Source organism: Pecten maximus, chromosome 2 (genome assembly GCF_902652985.1).
Source record: "Pecten maximus chromosome 2, xPecMax1.1, whole genome shotgun sequence".
NCBI classification, from domain to species: Eukaryota; Metazoa; Mollusca; class Bivalvia; order Pectinida; family Pectinidae; genus Pecten; species Pecten maximus.
The window spans coordinates 13,644,760-13,663,988 of record NC_047016.1 but is presented as its reverse complement, the minus strand read 5'-3'; the positions used below and the strand labels follow the sequence as shown (position 1 = coordinate 13,663,988).

Sequence of the window (19,229 nt, the reverse complement as noted above, 5' to 3'; positions counted from 1 at the left end):
GTTACATTTCACCCAATATCTGTATATAAATGTCACCACATCGCCTGTCTGTTACATTTCATCCAATATCTGTATATAAATGTCACCACATCAGATGTCTGTTACATTTCACCCAATATCTGTATATAAATGTCACCACATCGGATGTCTGTTACATTACACTCAGAATATCTGTATATAAATGTCACCACATCGGATGTCTGTTACATTTCACCCAATATCTGTATATAAATGTCACCACATCGGATGTCTGTTACATTACACTCAGAACATCTGTATATAAATGTCACCACATCGGATGTCTGTTACATTTCACCCAATATCTGTATATAAATGTCACCACATCGGATGTCTGTTACATTTCATCCAATATCTGTATATAAATGTCACCACATCGGATGTCTGTTACATTACACTCAGAATATCTGTATATAAATGTCACCACATCGGATGTCTGTTACATTTCACCCAATATCTGTATATAAATGTCACCACATCGGATGTCTGTTACATTATTAAATGTCACCACATCGGATGTCTGTTACATTACACCCAGAATATCTGTATATAAATGTCACCACATCGGATGTCTGTTACATTACACCCAGAATATCTGTATATAAATGTCACCACATCGGATGTCTGTTACATTTCACCCAATATCTGTATATAAATGTCACCACATCGGATGTCTGTTACATTATTAAATGTCACCACATCGGATGTCTGTTACATTTCACCCAGAATATCTGTATATAAATGTCACCACATCGGATGTCTGTTACATTACACCCAGAATATCTGTATATAAATGTCACCACATCGGATGTCTGTTACATTTCATCCAATATCTGTATATAAATGTCACCACATCGGATGTCTGTTACATTACACCCAGAATATCTGTATATAAATGTCACCACATCGGATGTCTGTTACATTATTAAATGTCACCACATCGGATGTCTGTTACATTTCACCCAATATCTGTATATAAATGTCACCACATCGGATGTCTGTTACATTTCACCCAATATCTGTATATAAATGTCACCACATCGGATGTCTGTTACATTATTAAATGTCACCACATCGGATGTCTGTTACATTTCACCCAATATCTGTATATAAATGTCACCACATCGGATGTCTGTTACATTATTAAATGTCACCACATCGGATGTCTGTTACATTTCACCCAATATCTGTATATAAATGTCACCACATCGGAAGTCTGTTACATTACACCTAGAATATCTGTATATAAATGTCACCACATCGGAAGTCTGTTACATTACACCCAGAACATCTGTATATAAATGTCACCACATCGGAAGTCTGTTACATTACACCCAGAATATCTGTATATAAATGTCACCACATCGGAAGTCTGTTACATTACACCCAGAACATCTGTATATAAATGTCACCACATCGGAAGTCTGTTACATTACACCCAGAATATCTGTATATAAATGTCACCACATCGGAAGTCTGTTACATTACACCCAGAATATCTGTATATAAATGTCACCACATCGGAAGTCTGTTACATTACACCCAGAATATCTGTATATAAATGTCACCACATCGGATGTCTGTTACATTACACCCAGAATATCTGTATATAAATGTCACCACATCGGATGTCTGTTACATTTCACCCAATATCTGTATATAAATGTCACCACATCGGATGTCTGTTACATTACACCCAGAACATCTGTATATAAATGTCACCACATCGGATGTCTGTTACATTACACCCAGAACATCTGTATATAAATGTCACCACATCGGAAGTCTGTTATTTTCAACATTGTTTTTTTTTTCTTCATATCAGCTAGGTTGTATTCAATTTTTTTTTTTTTTTTTTAAATATGACACGACGATCACCAGGTATATACTCGGTGATCTTGGTGGTATAAGCAGATGTATGGCTCAACTGGTATTTCACTAACTAAATATGATCAATAACACACCACTGTCAACTTGCTAATTTATTGGAGATTAACACATATGCATTACCTATCTAAGCCTAGATCAAATCTGCCAAAGCAGGTGTTGGTATGGCATTGTGAGTTATTTCCATTATCCTGCTAAAGCTAACAATACACAGAAAAAACCATTGTCCTTAGATATCAAACTTTGGGCATCTTTATATGGCTGGTTAGCTTACAACCATTACAGAGTCCTACTTTCAAAAGCTGCTGTCAAGGATCCCAGTGGGGAAGGAGAAGAAATGGTGTATTGATTGAGGAGAAATCCTTCCATTTTCCTGACAATTAAGATTTAATATGTTTCTATAGAAATAACAGGGGGTAAAACCTATGATCAGTGCTACAATTATGACAACTAATTTCAGGTTTAAGGTCGGTTCTATTCTTATTTATGTGAAAAAGGGTGTATTATTGGTGCCAGATAATTCATTCCAAATCAGCCATAAATGCTTGTTCTTACAGAGTGATGGAGATATTGCTCCCAAGCTTTAGGTACATTCCCAATTTTGATACCGAAAAGATTAATAGAATATCTGTATCCCTCTTGTGTGAGACAGGGTCATCTCAACCTGAAGTGAAAGATTCTTAGTGATAAACAGGAGTCTTGCTGAATGTTTGGCAGCTTAAGAATCTTACCCCAAGGGTTGAGATTAATAATACCTTTTACCCCCTTGGGGGTGAGACAGGGGAATCTCAACCTGAGGGGGGAGATTTAAAGTTGCCAAACATGAGGCTTGCCGAGTTTTTGGCAGCTTAAGTATCTCACCCCAATGGTTGATTCCCTAGTTAATAAGGTCTCACTTCCATGGGGTGAATGATTACTTTTCTCTTACCCTGTTTACCCTCTAATGTATCTAATATCAACGTTACATCAATGCAAGGAAATGTTGACATAACGTGAATGAATTGTCAATATGACATCATTGTACTGTTGCCATGATGTCATGGTATTGTTGACTTGACAACATGCAATTGTTGAGAACATGCAAAGAGCACATGTAGCTTGTCTCAACCCAAAGGTGAGATAAAAAGATCTCTTACCAGTAAAATTGTGGATATCCCTGTCCAGGGTAAGAGAATTCCTTGTCTCACTCCCAAGGGGATCAATGATTATTTTTCTTTTAATGATCTGGTGGTTTTCTTAAGCAAAGTATATTTTACTGACCTTATAAATGAATTGTCAACATGAGGTCATTATATTGTTGACATGACATCATAAAATTGAAGATGGGGGATTCCCTCTCTCAACCCTATCCAGGGTAAAGGTTTGGATATAAACATGTTCAGGGTAAAGACTTTCGTGAAAATTGGAGAATTTCTATTTTTTTTTGGTCAGATTGTCGTAGTCGAATAACCGAAAAATACGTCATTTCCAACCCAATTAAACAAATTTGTTTAAACATGATTCAAGAGAAAATGGTTTTGGTTTTTGAAATTTTACCCCAATAAATGAAATACCCTATTAAGCGTTACCCGGTTAAGTGGATTGTACTGTATTAATTATCAGAGTGAACCCAGAGTGAACCGAGTGTTTGGTGTTTTTTTTTTGACAAGCTTATCCGAACTGTATTTTGTATGAAACAACATATCGTAAGGTGTAAAGCGTCTGCTTGCAGCCTTATCACAACAGTCATCCGTCATCTATGTGTTGTTGTTTACGTACGTTTCTATTTGGTTCACACTACGATTGGAAAACAGGGTAAGAGAAAAATAATCATTCACCCCTTTTTGGAATGAGATAGGGGGATCTCAACCCTTGGGGGAGATTGTTAAGTTCCCAAACACTCGGCAAGCCTCGTGTTTGGGAATTTAACAATCTCCCTCCTCGGGTTGAGATCCCCCTATCTCACCCCAAAAGGGATGAAAGATTCTATTAATCTTACCCTAGGATAGAGGTGTGGATACACCTGTCTAGGATAGAGGTGTGGATACACCTGTCTAGGGTAAAGGTGTGGATACACCTGTCTAGGGTAAAGGTGTGGATAAACCTGTCTAGGATAGAGGTGTGGATACACCTGTCTAGGATAGAGGTGTGGATACACCTGTCTAGGGTAAAGGTGTGGATACACCTGTCTAGGATAGAGGTGTGGATACACCTGTCTAGGATAGAGGTGTGGATACACCTGTCTAGGATAGAGGTGTGGATACACCTGTCTAGGATAGAGGTGTGGATACACCTGTCTAGGATAGAGGTGTGGATACACCTGTCTAGGATAGAGGTGTGGATACACCTGTCTAGGATAGAGGTGTGGATACACCTGTCTAGGATAGAGGTGTGGATACACCTGTCTAGGATAGAGGTGTGGATACACATGTCTAGAGTAGAGGTGTGGATACACCTGTCTAGGGTAAAGGTGTGGATACACCTGTCTAGGATAAAGGTGTGGATAAACCTGTCTAGGATAGAGGTGTGGATACACCTGTCTAGGATAGAGGTGTGGATACACCTGTCTAGAGTAAAGGTGTGGATACACCTGTCTAGGATAGAGGTGTGGATACACCTGTCTAGAGTAAAGGTGTGGATACACCTGTCTAGGGTAAAGGTATGGATACACCTGTCTAGGATAGAGGTGTGGATACACCTGTCTAGAGTAAAGGTGTGGATACACCTGTCTAGGGTAAAGGTATGGATACACCTGTCTAGGATAGAGGTGTGGATACACCTGTCTAGGATAGAGGTGTGGATACACCTGTCTAGGATAGAGGTGTGGATACACCTGTCTAGGATAGAGGTGTGGATACACCTGTCTAGGATAGAGGTGTGGATACACCTGTCTAGGGTAAAGGTATGGATACACCTGTCTAGGATAGAGGTGTGGATACACCTGTCTAGGGTAAAGGTGTGGATACACCTGTCCAGGGTAAAGGTGTGGATACACCTGTGTAGGATAAAGGTGTGGATACACCTGTCTAGGATAAAGGTGTGGATACACCTGTCCAGGGTAAAGGTGTGGATACACCTGTCTAGGGTAGAGGTGTGGATACACCTGTCTAGGGTAAATGTGTGGACACACCTGTCTAGGATAGAGGTGTGAATACACCTTTCTAGGGTAAAGGTGTGGATACACCTGTCTAGGGTAAAAGTGTGGATACACCTGTCTAGGATAAAGGTGTGGATACACTTGTCCAGGGTAGAGGTGTGGATACACTTGTCTAGGATAGAGGTGTGGATACACCTGTCTAGGGTAGAGGTGTGGATACACCTGTCTAGGATAGAGGTGTGGATACACCTGACTAGGATAAAGGTGTGGATACACCTGACTAGGATAGAGGTGTGGATACACCTGTCTAGGATAGAGGTGTGGATACACCTGTCTAGGATAGAGGTGTGGATACACCTGTCTAGGATAGAGGTGTGGATACACCTGTCTAGGATAGAGGTGTGGATACACCTGTCTAGGATAGAGGTGTGGATACACCTGTCTAGGGTAAAGGTGTGGATACACCTGTCTAGGATAGAGGTGTGGATACACCTGTCTAGGATAGAGGTGTGGATACACCTGTCTAGGATAGAGGTGTGGATACACCTGTCTAGGGTAAAGGTGTGGATACACCTGTCTAGGATAGAGGTGTGGATACACCTGTCTAGGATAGAGGTGTGGATACACTTGTCTAGGGTAAAGGTGTGGATACACCTGTCTAGGATAGAGGTGTGGATACACTTGTCTAGGATAGAGGTGTGGATACACTTGTCTAGGGTAAAGGTGTGGATACACCTGTCTAGGATAGAGGTGTGGATACACCTGTCTAGGGTAAAGGTGTGGATAAACCTGTCTAGGGTAAAAGTGTGGATACACCTGTGTAGGATTAAAGGTGTGGAAAGTTTTTCACCATGCCATCTTCAATGCTCCTTGGAATGTGCATCAAAATTGATGACGTCATCATTTACAAATTGGTTACTCAAGGTAAAATGATGACATTATGTTATTGTGAGCAGCGTCATATAGCGTGTGCCGACTGTCTTTACCCCTCTGTGTGAGATCGATTTATCTCTAGCAACCCCCCCCCCCCCCCACCTCCTCCCCCCTACAACATGCAGTTTCTAATGTCAGGAAAGTAGGGCAAAACCCACCCTTGTATGATGTACACAGAGAATATGTCAATGTTTGGTTTTAAGCTCTCTACAAGACCCTGTAATTACACATCAGTATATACTTAAGTAAAACACCTACTCGACCTAACCAACACACACATTGTCGGTAAGATGACATCTGACACTGTATTTGTAATTAATACTGTCATCTTTATAACCCATGGCTTCAAGTATCATTTGTGGTAAAATAAAGTTTAAATTAAACTCTCCTTGACTCTGTAACAACATGTAAAGTCTGCTAGCAATGGATAGAGTTTGAAACTTTATTTTTATTTGTTCAGGTGCAGAACTCTTATATAAGAGAACAACAAATTTATAGTATATAATATACAAATATATCATGAATGTCTGTTCAATATTCCAGACCATTTGACACAAAGGCCGAGTGTAATAGAACATCGGTCGATTACCAGTATCGAGGGTCAAATATCCTGGACAATTGCACAGACACCCATGATATTGTTTATTACATAATTATACTAAAACACACTTAGAATCACTGAAATCTCAACTTTCCTATAGGCATAAAAGTCACTATGCCATGACTCACAGTTGCCCGGCAGTGTTAACATCACAGTGACTAATGCTTGAAAGGATAAGACTTAATTCCGAAACTTCACCCAGTGTTCAATAGTTTGCACGTAGCCATGCAATAGTTCAAAATATAGCTTAAATTGAAATTATGCGTACACATATTTTATAAAAGAGAACAAACCGCTAGTTTATCACATAATTTATATAACAGCTATAAACCCATAGTTTTAACTCAAAAGTTTCTTATATCATTTCTACTTGACTTTTTACAGATTATATCCTACCTGTAGTATATTCACAAGTTGTCCTATCCTGTTACATTTATCCTCACAGCTGTTTCACAGAAAATAGTTAAATTGTGTCCTATATATACTCCAGCTAAATAACAGATGGCCACTGTATCTTTACATTTTAGCCGCCCCCGCTAGCATTAAATAGCAATATTATATCACGTATCATTTTTTAAATACATAGAAATGCATTTTTTTATGTTATAAATGGAGAATCCTGAAAACACTAGTCCAGTATGCAATTGATTATTATTTTTTTTTTCTTCTTCAATTCAAACTGTCAAAACATATTGAGTAGCTAATTAATATTAACTTGCTCCTACATCCATTTCATTAGTTTTATATAAAAGCCCTACCTGTTATGTTCCCTGTCCGGGGTACTGGTGAGGATGTGTTGTGATATAGAGTACACACACTCCCCCTCAATACCACCAGATGGTCCTATTACATCCGCCTGATGCTGAGTTGGGGAGTCTGGCATTGGAAGGGTGTGAAATGATTCAGACTCTTCCCTGTATTTACTTATGATACTTTATAAATAGACCACAGAGTATCTTGGGCTTATTAATATCACAGGGGCCCAGCATAAGGGGCTAATTTGGTAAAAGACAGAATATTCTAAAGGGGCCCAAATAGGGGACAGCGTAATCTATGGAATTGTGAGAGCAGCCTCTTGCCCTCTGGAGGGGCCAGAAGGGCCAGTAGCAGGAACATAATTAATTCTTTGGGTGACAAAATAGTGAATGGTGGGACTGCATGGAAGTAAAAGGCATTATGATAAGTCAGTGGATAGGCTATCGCTATGGGTTTGAGAAAAATATATGGACAGCTGAGGTGGGAGCGTGCTTTAGGGACTGTATAAATCTAATGAATGGTCCATCTTTAGGGACTGTATAAATCTAATGAATGGTCCATCTTTAGGGACTGTATAAAGCTAATGAATGGTCCATATTTAGGGACTGTATAAAGCTAATGAATGGTCCATCTTTAGGGACTGTATAAATCTAATGAATGGTCCATGTTTAGGGACGGTATAAATCTAATGAATGGTCCATGTTTAGGGACTGGATAAATCTAATGAATGGTCCATCTTTAGGGACTGTATAAATCTAATGAATGGTCCATCTTTAGGGACTGTATAAAGCTAATGAATGGTCCATCTTTAGGGACGGTATAAATCTAATGAATGGTCCATCTTTAGGGACTGTATAAATCTAATGAATGGTCCATCTTTAGGGACTGTATAAATCTAGTGAATGGTCCATCTTTAGGGACTGTATAAATCTAATGAATGGTCCATCTTTAGGGACTGTATAAATCTAATGAATGGTCCATCTTTAGGGACTGTATAAATCTAATGAATGGTCCATCTTTAGGGACTGTATAAAGCTAATGAATGGTCCATGTTTAGGGACGGTATAAATCTAATGAATGGTCCATCTTTAGGGACTGTATAAATCTAATGAATGGTCCATCTTTAGGGAATGTATAAATCTAATGAATGGTCCATCTTTAGGGACTGTATAAATCTAATGAATGGTCCATCTTTAGGGACTGTATAAATCTAATGAATGGTCCATCTTTAGGGACTGTATAAATCTAATGAATGGTCCATGTTTAGGGACTGTATAAATCTAATGAATGGTCCATCTTTAGGGACTGTATAAATCTAATGAATGGTCCATCTTTAGGGACTGTATAAATCTAATGAATGGTCCATCTATAGGGACTGGATAAATCTAATGAATGGTCCATCTTTAGGGACGGTATAAATCTAATGAATGGTCCATCTTTAGGGACTGTATAAATCTAATGAATGGTCCATGTTTAGGGACTGTATAAATCTAATGAATGGTCCATCTTTAGGGACTGTATAAATCTAATGAATGGTCCGTCTTTAGGGACTGTATAAATCTAATGAATGGTCCATCTTTAGGGACTGTATAAATCTAATGAATGGTCCATCTTTAGGGACTGTATAAATCTAATGAATGGTCCGTCTTTAGGGACTGTATAAATCTAATGAATGGTCCGTCTTTAGGGACTGTATAAATCTAATAAATGGACCGTCTTTAGGGACTGTATAAATCTAATGAATGGTCCATCTTTAGGGACTGTATAAATCTAATGAATGGTCCATCTTTAGGGACTGTATAAATCTAATGAATGGTCTGTCTTTAGGGACTGTATAAATCTAATGAATGGTCCATCTTTAGGGACTTTATAAAGCTAATGAATGGTCCATTTTTAGGGACTGTATAAAGCTAATGAATGGTCCATCTTTAGGGACTGTATAAATCTAATGAATGGTCCGTCTTTAGGGACTGTATAAATCTAATGAATGGTCCATCTTTAGGGACTGTATAAATCTAATGAATGGTCCATCTTTAGGGACTGTATAAATCTAATGAATGGTCCATCTTTAGGGACTGTATAAATCTAATGAATGGTCCATCTTTAGGGACTGTATAAATCTAATGAATGGTCCGTCTTTAGGGACAGTATAAATCTAATGAATGGTCCATATTTAGGGACTGTATAAATCTAATGAATGGTCCATCTTTAGGGACTGTATAAATCTAATGAATGGTCCATGTTTAGGGACTGTATAAATCTAATGAATGGTCCATCTTTAGGGACTGTATAAATCTAATGAATGGTCCATATTTAGGGACTGTATAAATCTAATGAATGGTCCATATTTAGGGACTGTATAAATCTAATGAATGGTCCATATTTAGGGACTGTATAAATCTAATGAATGGTCCATCTTTAGGGACTGTATAAATCTAATGAATGGTCCATGTTTAGGGACTGTATAAATCTAATGAATGGTCTGTCTTTAGGGACTGTATAAATCTAATGAATGGTCCATATTTAGGGACTGTATAAATCTAATGAATGGTCCATGTTTAGGGACTGTATAAATCTAATGAATGGTCCATGTTTAGGGACGGTATAAATCTAATGAATGGTCCATGTTTAGGGACTGTATAAATCTAATGAATGGTCCATGTTTAGGGACGGTATAAATCTAATGAATGGTCCATGTTTAGGGACTGGATAAATCTAATGAATGGTCCATCTTTAGGGACTGTATAAATCTAATGAATGGTCCATCTTTAGGGACGGTATAAATCTAATGAATGGTCCATCTTTAGGGACTGTATAAATCTAATGAATGGTCCATCTTTAGGGACTGTATAAAGCTAATGAATGGTCCATCTTTTAGGAATGTATAAATCTAATGAATGGTCCATCTTTTGGGAATGTATAAATCTAATGAATGGTCCATCTTTAGGGACTGTATAAATCTAATGAATGGTCCATATTTAGGGACTGTATAAATCTAATGAATGGTCCATGTTTAGGGACTGTATAAATCTAATGAATGGTCCGTCTTTAGGGACTGTATAAATCTAATGAATGGTCCGTCTTTAGGGACTGTATAAATCTAATGAATGGTCCATCTTTAGGGACGGTATAAATCTAATGAATGGTCCATATTTAGGGACTGTATAAATCTAATGAATGGTCCATGTTTAGGGACTGTATAAATCTAATGAATGGTCCGTCTTTAGGGACTGTATAAATCTAATGAATGGTCCATCTTTAGGGACGGTATAAATCTAATGAATGGTCCATCTTTAGGGACTGTATAAATCTAATGAATGGTCCATCTTTAGGGACTGTATAAATCTAATGAATGGTCCATATTTAGGGACTGTATAAATCTAATGAATGGTCCGTCTTTAGGGACTGTATAAATCTAATGAATGGTCCATGTTTAGGGACTGTATAAATCTAATGAATGGTCCATGTTTAGGGACGGTATAAATCTAATGAATGGTCCATGTTTAGGGACTGGATAAATCTAATGAATGGTCCATCTTTAGGGACTGTATAAATCTAATGAATGGTCCATGTTTAGGGACTGTATAAATCTAAAGAATGGTCCATCTTTAGGGACTGTATAAATCTAATGAATGGTCCATCTTTAGGGACTGTATAAATCTAATGAATGGTCCATATTTAGGGACTGTATAAATCTAATGAATGGTCCATCTTTAGGGACTGTATAAATCTAATGAATGGTCCATGTTTAGGGACTGTATAAATCTAATGAATGGTCCATATTTAGGGACTGTATAAATCTAATGAATGGTCCATCTTTAGGGACTGTATAAAGCTAATGAATGGTCCATCTATAGGGACTGTATAAATCTAATGAATGGTCCATGTTTAGGGACTGGATAAATCTAATGAATGGTCCATCTTTAGGGACTGTATAAATCTAATGAATGGTCCATCTTTAGGGACTGTATAAATCTAATGAATGGTCCATATTTAGGGACTGTATAAATCTAATGAATGGTCCATCTATAGGGACTGTATAAATCTAATGAATGGTCCATCTTTAGGGACTGTATAAATCTAATGAATGGTCCATGTTTAGGGACAGTATAAATCTAATGAATGGTCCATGTTTAGGGACTGGATAAATCTAATGAATGGTCCATCTTTAGGGACTGTATAAATCTAATGAATGGTCCATCTTTAGGGACGGTATAAATCTAATGAATGGTCCATCTTTAGGGACTGTATAAATCTAATGAATGGTCCATCTTTAGGGACTGTATAAATCTAATGAATGGTCCATCTTTAGGGACTGTATAAAGCTAATGAATGGTCCATCTTTTAGGAATGTATAAATCTAATGAATGGTCCATCTTTAGGGACTGTATAAATCTAATGAATGGTCCATCTTTAGGGACTGTATAAATCTAATGAATGGTCCATCTTTAGGGACTGTATAAATCTAATGAATGGTCCATATTTAGGGACTGTATAAATCTAATGAATGGTCCATGTTTAGGGACTGTATAAATCTAATGAATGGTCCGTCTTTAGGGACTGTATAAAGCTAATGAATGGTCCATCTATAGGGACTGTATAAATCTAATGAATGGTCCATGTTTAGGGACTGTATAAATCTAATGAATGGTCCATGTTTAGGGACTGTATAAATCTAATGAATGGTCCATCTTTAGGGACTGTATAAAGCTAATGAATGGTCCATCTTTAGGGACTGTATAAATCTAATGAATGGTCCATGTTTAGGGACTGTATAAATCTAATGAATGGTCCATCTTCAGGGACTGTATAAATCTAATGAATGGTCCATCTTTAGGGACTTTATAAATCTAATGAATGGTCCATCTTTAGGGACTGTATAAATCTAATGAATGGTCCATCTTTAGGGACTGTATAAATCTAATGAATGGTCCATCTTTTGGGACTGTATAAATCTAATGAATGGTCCATCTTTAGGGACTGTATAAATCTAATGAATGGTCCATCTTTAGGGACTGTATAAATCTAATGAATGGTCTGTCTTTAGGGACTGTATAAATCTAATGAATGGTCCATCTTTAGGGACTGTATAAATCTAATGAATGGTCCGTCTTTTGGGACTGTATAAATCTAATGAATGGTCCATCTTTAGGGAATGTATAAATCTAATGAATGGTCCATCTTTAGGGACTGTATAAATCTAATGAATGGTCCATCTTTAGGGACTGTATAAATATAATGAATGGTCTGTCTTTAGGGACTTAATAAATCAATAGAAGTAACAACAATGGGGACACCATAATATAAAGATGCTTGATGAATGGGACAAAATATAGAAGGTGCTAGATCACGAGATGTGTAGGTACTCTTTAAGGTACACAAAACAGGTACATGAAACAGGTACATGAAACAGGTACATGAAACAGGTATCTAAACAGGTTTATAAAACAGGTATATAAAACAGGTACATAAAACAAGTATATAAACAGGTACACAAAACAGGTATATAAAACATGTAAACAGGTACACAAAACAGGTACACAAAACAGGTATCTAAACAGTACATAAAACAGGTATATAAACAGGTACATGTATCTAGACAGGTACACAAAACAGGTATCTAGACAGGTACACAAAACAGGTATCTAGTCAGGTACACAAAACAGGTATCTAGACAGGTACACAAAACAGGTATCTAGTCAGGTACACAAAACATGTATCTAGACAGGTACACAAAACAGGTATCTAGTCCGGTACACAAAACAGGTATCTAGACAGGTACACAAAACAGGTATCTAGACAGGTACACAAAACAGGTATCTAGTCAGGTACACAAAACAGGTATCTAGTCCGGTACACAAAACATGTATCTACACAGGTACACAAAACAGGTATCTAGACAGGTACACAAAACAGGTATCTAGACAGGTACACAAAACAGGTATCTAGACAGGTACACAAAACAGGTATCTAGACAGGTACACAAAACAGGTATATAAATCAGGTATATAAAGTAGTAGCTTGAAGGACTGAAACAACTTCTGGAAATAGCCTAATGGTGCACCAGGGAAAAGTGATTTTATCTTTAGGTCTGTCAGCAGGTTTATTTAGGGAATCATATATCCCATATCCCACTCTCTCCATCTTTAAATAGACTATCAATGAAGCAAGCTGTGATAGGGATGGTTTCCAGTCCCAGTACTATTTTACTAAGAAACAGCACAGCTGCTGAGGTAAATCACCTCAAGTTTTGTGTGGGCTGTATTATAAATTTTCATTATTTTTTTATGGTAGTAATTGATAAAACTGCATAAGTAAAATGCAACAGCTGTATCATATATATATGTGTACCTTATATAAGTGAGATTGATTATATCCCTCCTTACCCCTCCTGGCTTATTAATATATACAACACCAGGCACTGCAGCGGGTCATAAAACAAACACAGATAAATGATGCACCCTGGTTTCAGTGGACCTTTACACCCACACATAGGAAGGAGAGACGTTTCAGTGGACCTTTACACCCACACATAGGAAGGAGAGACGTTTCAGTGGACCTTTACACCCACACATAGGAAGGAGAGACGTTTCAGTGGACCTTTACACCCATACATAGGAAGGAGAGACTAGTGGACCTTTACACACACACATAGGAAGGAGAGACGTTTCAGTGGACCTTTACACGCATACATAGGAAGGAGAGACGTTTCAGTGGACCTTTACACCCACACATAGGAAGGAGAGACGTTTCAGTGGACCTTTGCACCCATACATAGGAAGGAGAGACGTTTCAGTGGACCTTTACACGCACACATAGGAAGGAGAGACGTACCAGTGGAACTTTACACCGATACATAGGAAGGAGAGACCAGTGGACCTTTACACCCACACATAGGAAGGAGAGACGTTTCAGTGGACCTTTACACCCACACATAGGAAGGAGAGACCAGTGGACCTTTACACCCATACATAGGAAGGAGAGACGTTTCAGTGGACCTTTACACCCATACATAGGAAGGAGAGACGTACCAGTGGACCTTTACACCCATACATAGGAAGGAGAGACGTTTCAGTGGACCTTTACACGCATACATAGGAAGGAGAGACGTTTCAGTGGACCTTTACACCCACACACAGGAAGGAGAGGCCAGTGGACCTTTACACCCATACATAGGAAGGAGAGACGTACCAGTGGACCTTTACACCCATACATAGGAAGGAGAGACGTACCAGTGGACCTTTACACCCACACATAGGAAGGAGAGACGTTTCAGTGGACCTTTACACCCATACATAGGAAGGAGAGACCAGTGGACCTTTACACCCATACATAGGAAGGAGAGACGTTTCAGTGGACCTTTACACCCATACATAGGAAGGAGAGACCAGTGGACCTTTACACCCATACATAGGAAGGAGAGACCAGTGGACCTTTACACCCACACATAGGAAGGAGAGACCAGTGGACCTTTACACCCATACATAGGAAGGAGAGACCAGCGGACCTTTACACCCATACATAGGAAGGAGAGACGTACCAGACTACCAGTGGACCTTTACACCCATACATAGGAAGGAGTGACGTTTCAGTGGACCTTTACACCCATACATAGGAAGGAGTGACGTTTCAGTGGACCTTTACACCCATACATCTGAAGGAGAGACGTTTCAGTGGACCTTTACACCCACACACAGGAAGGAGAGGCCAGTGGACCTTTACACCCATACATAGGAAGGAGAGACGTTTCAGTGGACCTTTACACCCATACATAGGAAGCGGAGACGTACCAGTGGACCTTTACACCCACACATAGGAAGGAGAGACCAGTGGACCTTTACACCCATACATAGGAAGGGGAGACGTACCAGTGGACCTTTACACCCATACATAGGAAGGAGAGACGTTTCAGTGGACCTTTACACCCATACATAGGAAGGAGAGACGTTTCAGTGGACCTTTACACCCATACATAGGAAGGAGAGACCAGTGGACCTTTACACCCATACATAGGAAGGAGAGACGTACCAGTGGACCTTTACACCCATACATAGGAAGGAGAGACGTACCAGTGGACCTTTACACCCATACATAGGAAGGAGAGACGTTTCAGTGGACCTTTACACCCATACATAGGAAGGAGAGACGTTTCAGTGGACCTTTACACCCATACATAGGAAGGAGAGACCAGTGGACCTTTACACCCACACATAGGAAGGAGAGACGTTTCAGTGGACCTTTACACCCATACATAGGAAGGAGAGACCAGTGGACCTTTACACCCACACATAGGAAGGAGAGACGTTTCAGTGGACCTTTACACCCACACATAGGAAGGAGAGACGTTTCAGTGGACCTTTACACCCATACATAGGAAGGAGAGACCAGTGGACCTTTACACCCATACATAGGAAGGAGAGACGTTTCAGTGGACCTTTACACCCATACATAGGAAGGAGAGACGGTGCCTCAGTGGGCAGAACCTCATTACAACCACAGGCGTCTGCATCTGGTAAGTATTTATAGAAAAAAATATTAGCCCCTACTTCAATTACATCAACAAGGTGTAACACTTGTAAAGTCAGATGTGGGGGTGGAGGGTTGGGGATGGGGGTGAGCTTCGATTCACTTTCAAGTTCAATCCGACCAAAACCTCAAATGAACAGAAATCTCAGTAATGCACCTCAGTATCAATGCATGTTATTCTTTTGTCATATGATAATGATTTAAAGTTGAGAAAATGTACCAAAAGTGGCCGTGATAGCCGAAAATGCATCAACTGTGGAACGGGAAGTAGGCTATATATTTAAGATCGGTTTTGCAACAGGTAATCTGATTGGTTGACAGCTTTGTAAACAATGCTATATATAATTGTCAACCAATCAGTCTGTCTGTTTTAAAAACACTCCAAGATAGACAGCTCACTTCCCTTACACAGTAGACGCATCTTCTGATCTCCATGTGTTACTCCTTGTTGATATATTTGGGAGTGGGGGCTGATTTTTTTCTATAAATACTAACCAGATGTAGACAACTGTTACAAATGACACAGAGTTATAACGGATAATATGTCAGCTGTAAAATGTCATATCTATCCTGACATAAACCCCCTCCTTTTGTTTAAGCTTACTACAGTAAAAATGATGATTCAGCCATAATGAAGAAGGGGACCTCTTTGTGGACAGCTCTTTATTTTAGGATATACAGTATATTGATAGGCTAGTTATATGCCGGTATATACTGGTTGGTGATGAGACATCATTTCTAAAGAGAAAATTTATTCTGGAAGCAAAATGCACCACTTTTTATCTTATTGATAGTCATAAAGCATCCATAAAGGAAATTCTATACAAAAAAATAGCAACTGATAGATGGAATGATTTCATGCATTGTAAAGAGCCTTATCAACAGCTGGATTTCAGATATCAAACCTTAAGCTCAACCTAGAGTTATTCTTTATTTAAAACTTTCAAATTTACAGGATATTTACCATACGACACCCATAATCAATGAGTCACATCAAACACAGAAGCATTAGTCAGAAAAAAGGTGTTGCTGTTAGTCTTTTAATAGGAATTAAATTGAACAGATACCAAACTGAATATGCAGCCACTTTTTCAGTCCAGATGTTTTTTAATACCAAATACATGAGTACTAGATAAACCTGTCCACTGACACAAGATGTCTTGTGGTAGTTGATTGATTAGATACCTTCTCAGATGCATTATGAAATATCAGAAAATATATTTGACACTTTCTTTAATGTCATAAGATTAAAACTGAAAATTGAATGGTTAAATTTCAATCTTAATTTAATAAATTATAAAATCCCAGATTTGATGAATTGATTTAAGTTATTTTCTATCATATGATACACAGGCAATATTAAAGAAAAGGATGGGTGGGTGTGAGAGGAAAACGGGAAGTAATAGTGGGTTACTGTGTCAGAAAAATGGGGAGTAAGAGAAGAGTGGGTGAGTGTGAGGAAATGGGGAGTAAGAGAAGGGTGGGTGAGTGTGTGAGGAAATGGGGAGTAAGAGAAGGGTGGGTGAGTGTGTGAGGAAATGGGGAGTGAGAGTAGGGTGGGTGATTGTGTGAGGAAATGGGGAGTGAGAGTAGGGTGGGTGAGTGTGTGAGGAAATGGGGAGTAAGAGAAGGGTGGGTGAGTGTGTGAGGAAATGGGGAGTAAGAGTAGGGTGGGTGATTGTGTGAGGAAATGGGGAGTAAGAGAAGGGTGGGTGAGTGTGTGAGGAAATGGGGAGTAAGAGTAGGGTGGGTGATTGTGTGAGGAAATGGGAGTAAGAGAAGGGTGGGTGAGTGTGTGAGGAAATGGGGAGTAAGAGTAGGGTGGGTGAGTGTGTGAGGAAATGGGGAGTGAGAGTAGAGTGGGTGATTGTGTGAGGAAATGGGAAGTGAGAGTAGGGTGGGTGATTGTGTGAGGAAATGGGGAGTGAGAGTAGGGTGGGTGATTGTGTGAGGAAATGGGGAGTGAGAGTAGGGTGGGTGATTGTGTGAGGAAATGGGGAGTGAGAGTAGAGTGGGTGATTGTGTGAGGAAATGGGGAGTAAGAGTAGGGTGGGTGATTGTGTGAGGAAATGGGGAGTGAGAGTAGGGTGGGTGAGTGTGTGAGGAAATGGGGAGTAAGAGAAGAGTGGGTGAGCGTGAGGAAATGGGGAGTAAGAGTAGGGTGGGTGATTGTGTGAGGAAATGGGGAGTAAGAGTAGGGTGGGTGATTGTGTGAGGAAATGGGGAGTGAGAGTAGGGTGGGTGAGTGTGTGAGGAAATGGGGAGTGAGAGAAGGGTGAGTGATTGTGTGAGGAAATGGGGAGTAAGAGTAGGGTGGGTGATTGTGTGAGGAAATGAGGAGTAAGAGTAGGGTGATTGTGTGAGGAAATGGGGAGTAAGAGTAGGGTGGGTGATTGTGTGAGGAAATGGGGAGTAAGAGAGAGGGGGGGGGGGGGGGGGGGGGGGGGGTGAGTGTGGGGAAATGGGGAGTAAGAGAAGAGTGGGTGAGTGTGTGAGGAAATGGGGAGTAAGAGTAGGGTGGGTGAGTGTGTGAGGAAAAGGGGAGTAAGAGTAGGGTGGGTGATTGTGTGAGGAAATGGGGAGTAAGAGCCTTGTCCCATCATCTGTTAAATTCAGTGAAATGGGAAACGTGACTACAATTCGGTTATCAGATTTAGGTTTGTTCATTGAACAGAGGGCTGCCCTGTGTCTACAAACTATATATCTTATTTAATGAGGCAGGGCTGGGAATACTAGACAAACACTCTGCCTTAAATTCATTATGATCTACATAGTATTGGCTTTATTGAAGCAATATTTCTTTGTTAATAAATCATGGCATCTTCATATTGTAAGATCAAAGCAAAAATGAAAATCAGTTAGACAGTCATTGTCTCCTGCAAGTGTGAATTAGTAAGTTATGGTAGGTAGATTCCAGACTAAAGTGTGTTCAACAGTGTGAGTGAGGCAGACTGCAAACAAGATTATAGTCAAAACATGCTGGAACATAAAATATCACGAAAGCCATCCAAACATCATGTTAGATCTCAATGTCTTTATACCACTGGTCACATTGAAACTGTCACAGTAATAGGCCTAGGCCTCTTGGTTATTGAGAAAAAACATTCAAATATTTCAACATATTTGACAATTGTGACCTAGACAGAAGTTAAGGTCATTCATTTGTGAACAAACCTGGTAGCTCTTCATCCAAACAGAAGAAGGCATTTAAAGATTTCAACACATTTGATCCCTATGACACTAAAAGTGCGTCACTGTCATTCATAAACTTTGTAGACTTTCATTCCAGCACACACTACTGGCCCAATATCATGACCCTGCATGTGCATCTTGGTTTATTTTAATCAAAAATTTGTTGAATTTTTTTTATCACATACCCCTGTGACCTTAAAAGTAGGTCAAGGTCATCCATTTGAATAAATGTGGTAGCCC

The 19,229-nt window shown here is 39.3% G+C and overlaps 1 protein-coding gene across 2 annotated transcripts in view; it reads right to left on the bottom strand.

The window, feature by feature from the left end:
- Window positions 1–19,229, bottom strand: part of LOC117318148 — a 60,857-nt gene that overhangs the window by 18,851 nt on the left and 22,777 nt on the right. The window contains exon 1 of one of the 2 annotated variants that reach the window (XM_033873198.1): window positions 7,274–7,420. The exons of the other annotated variant lie outside the window; for it this stretch is intronic. The gene's annotated coding sequence lies outside the window, so the exon portion shown is untranslated. Of the gene's footprint in view, window positions 1–7,273; window positions 7,421–19,229 lie in introns of those variants that run through there. 2 annotated transcript variants of the gene reach the window in all.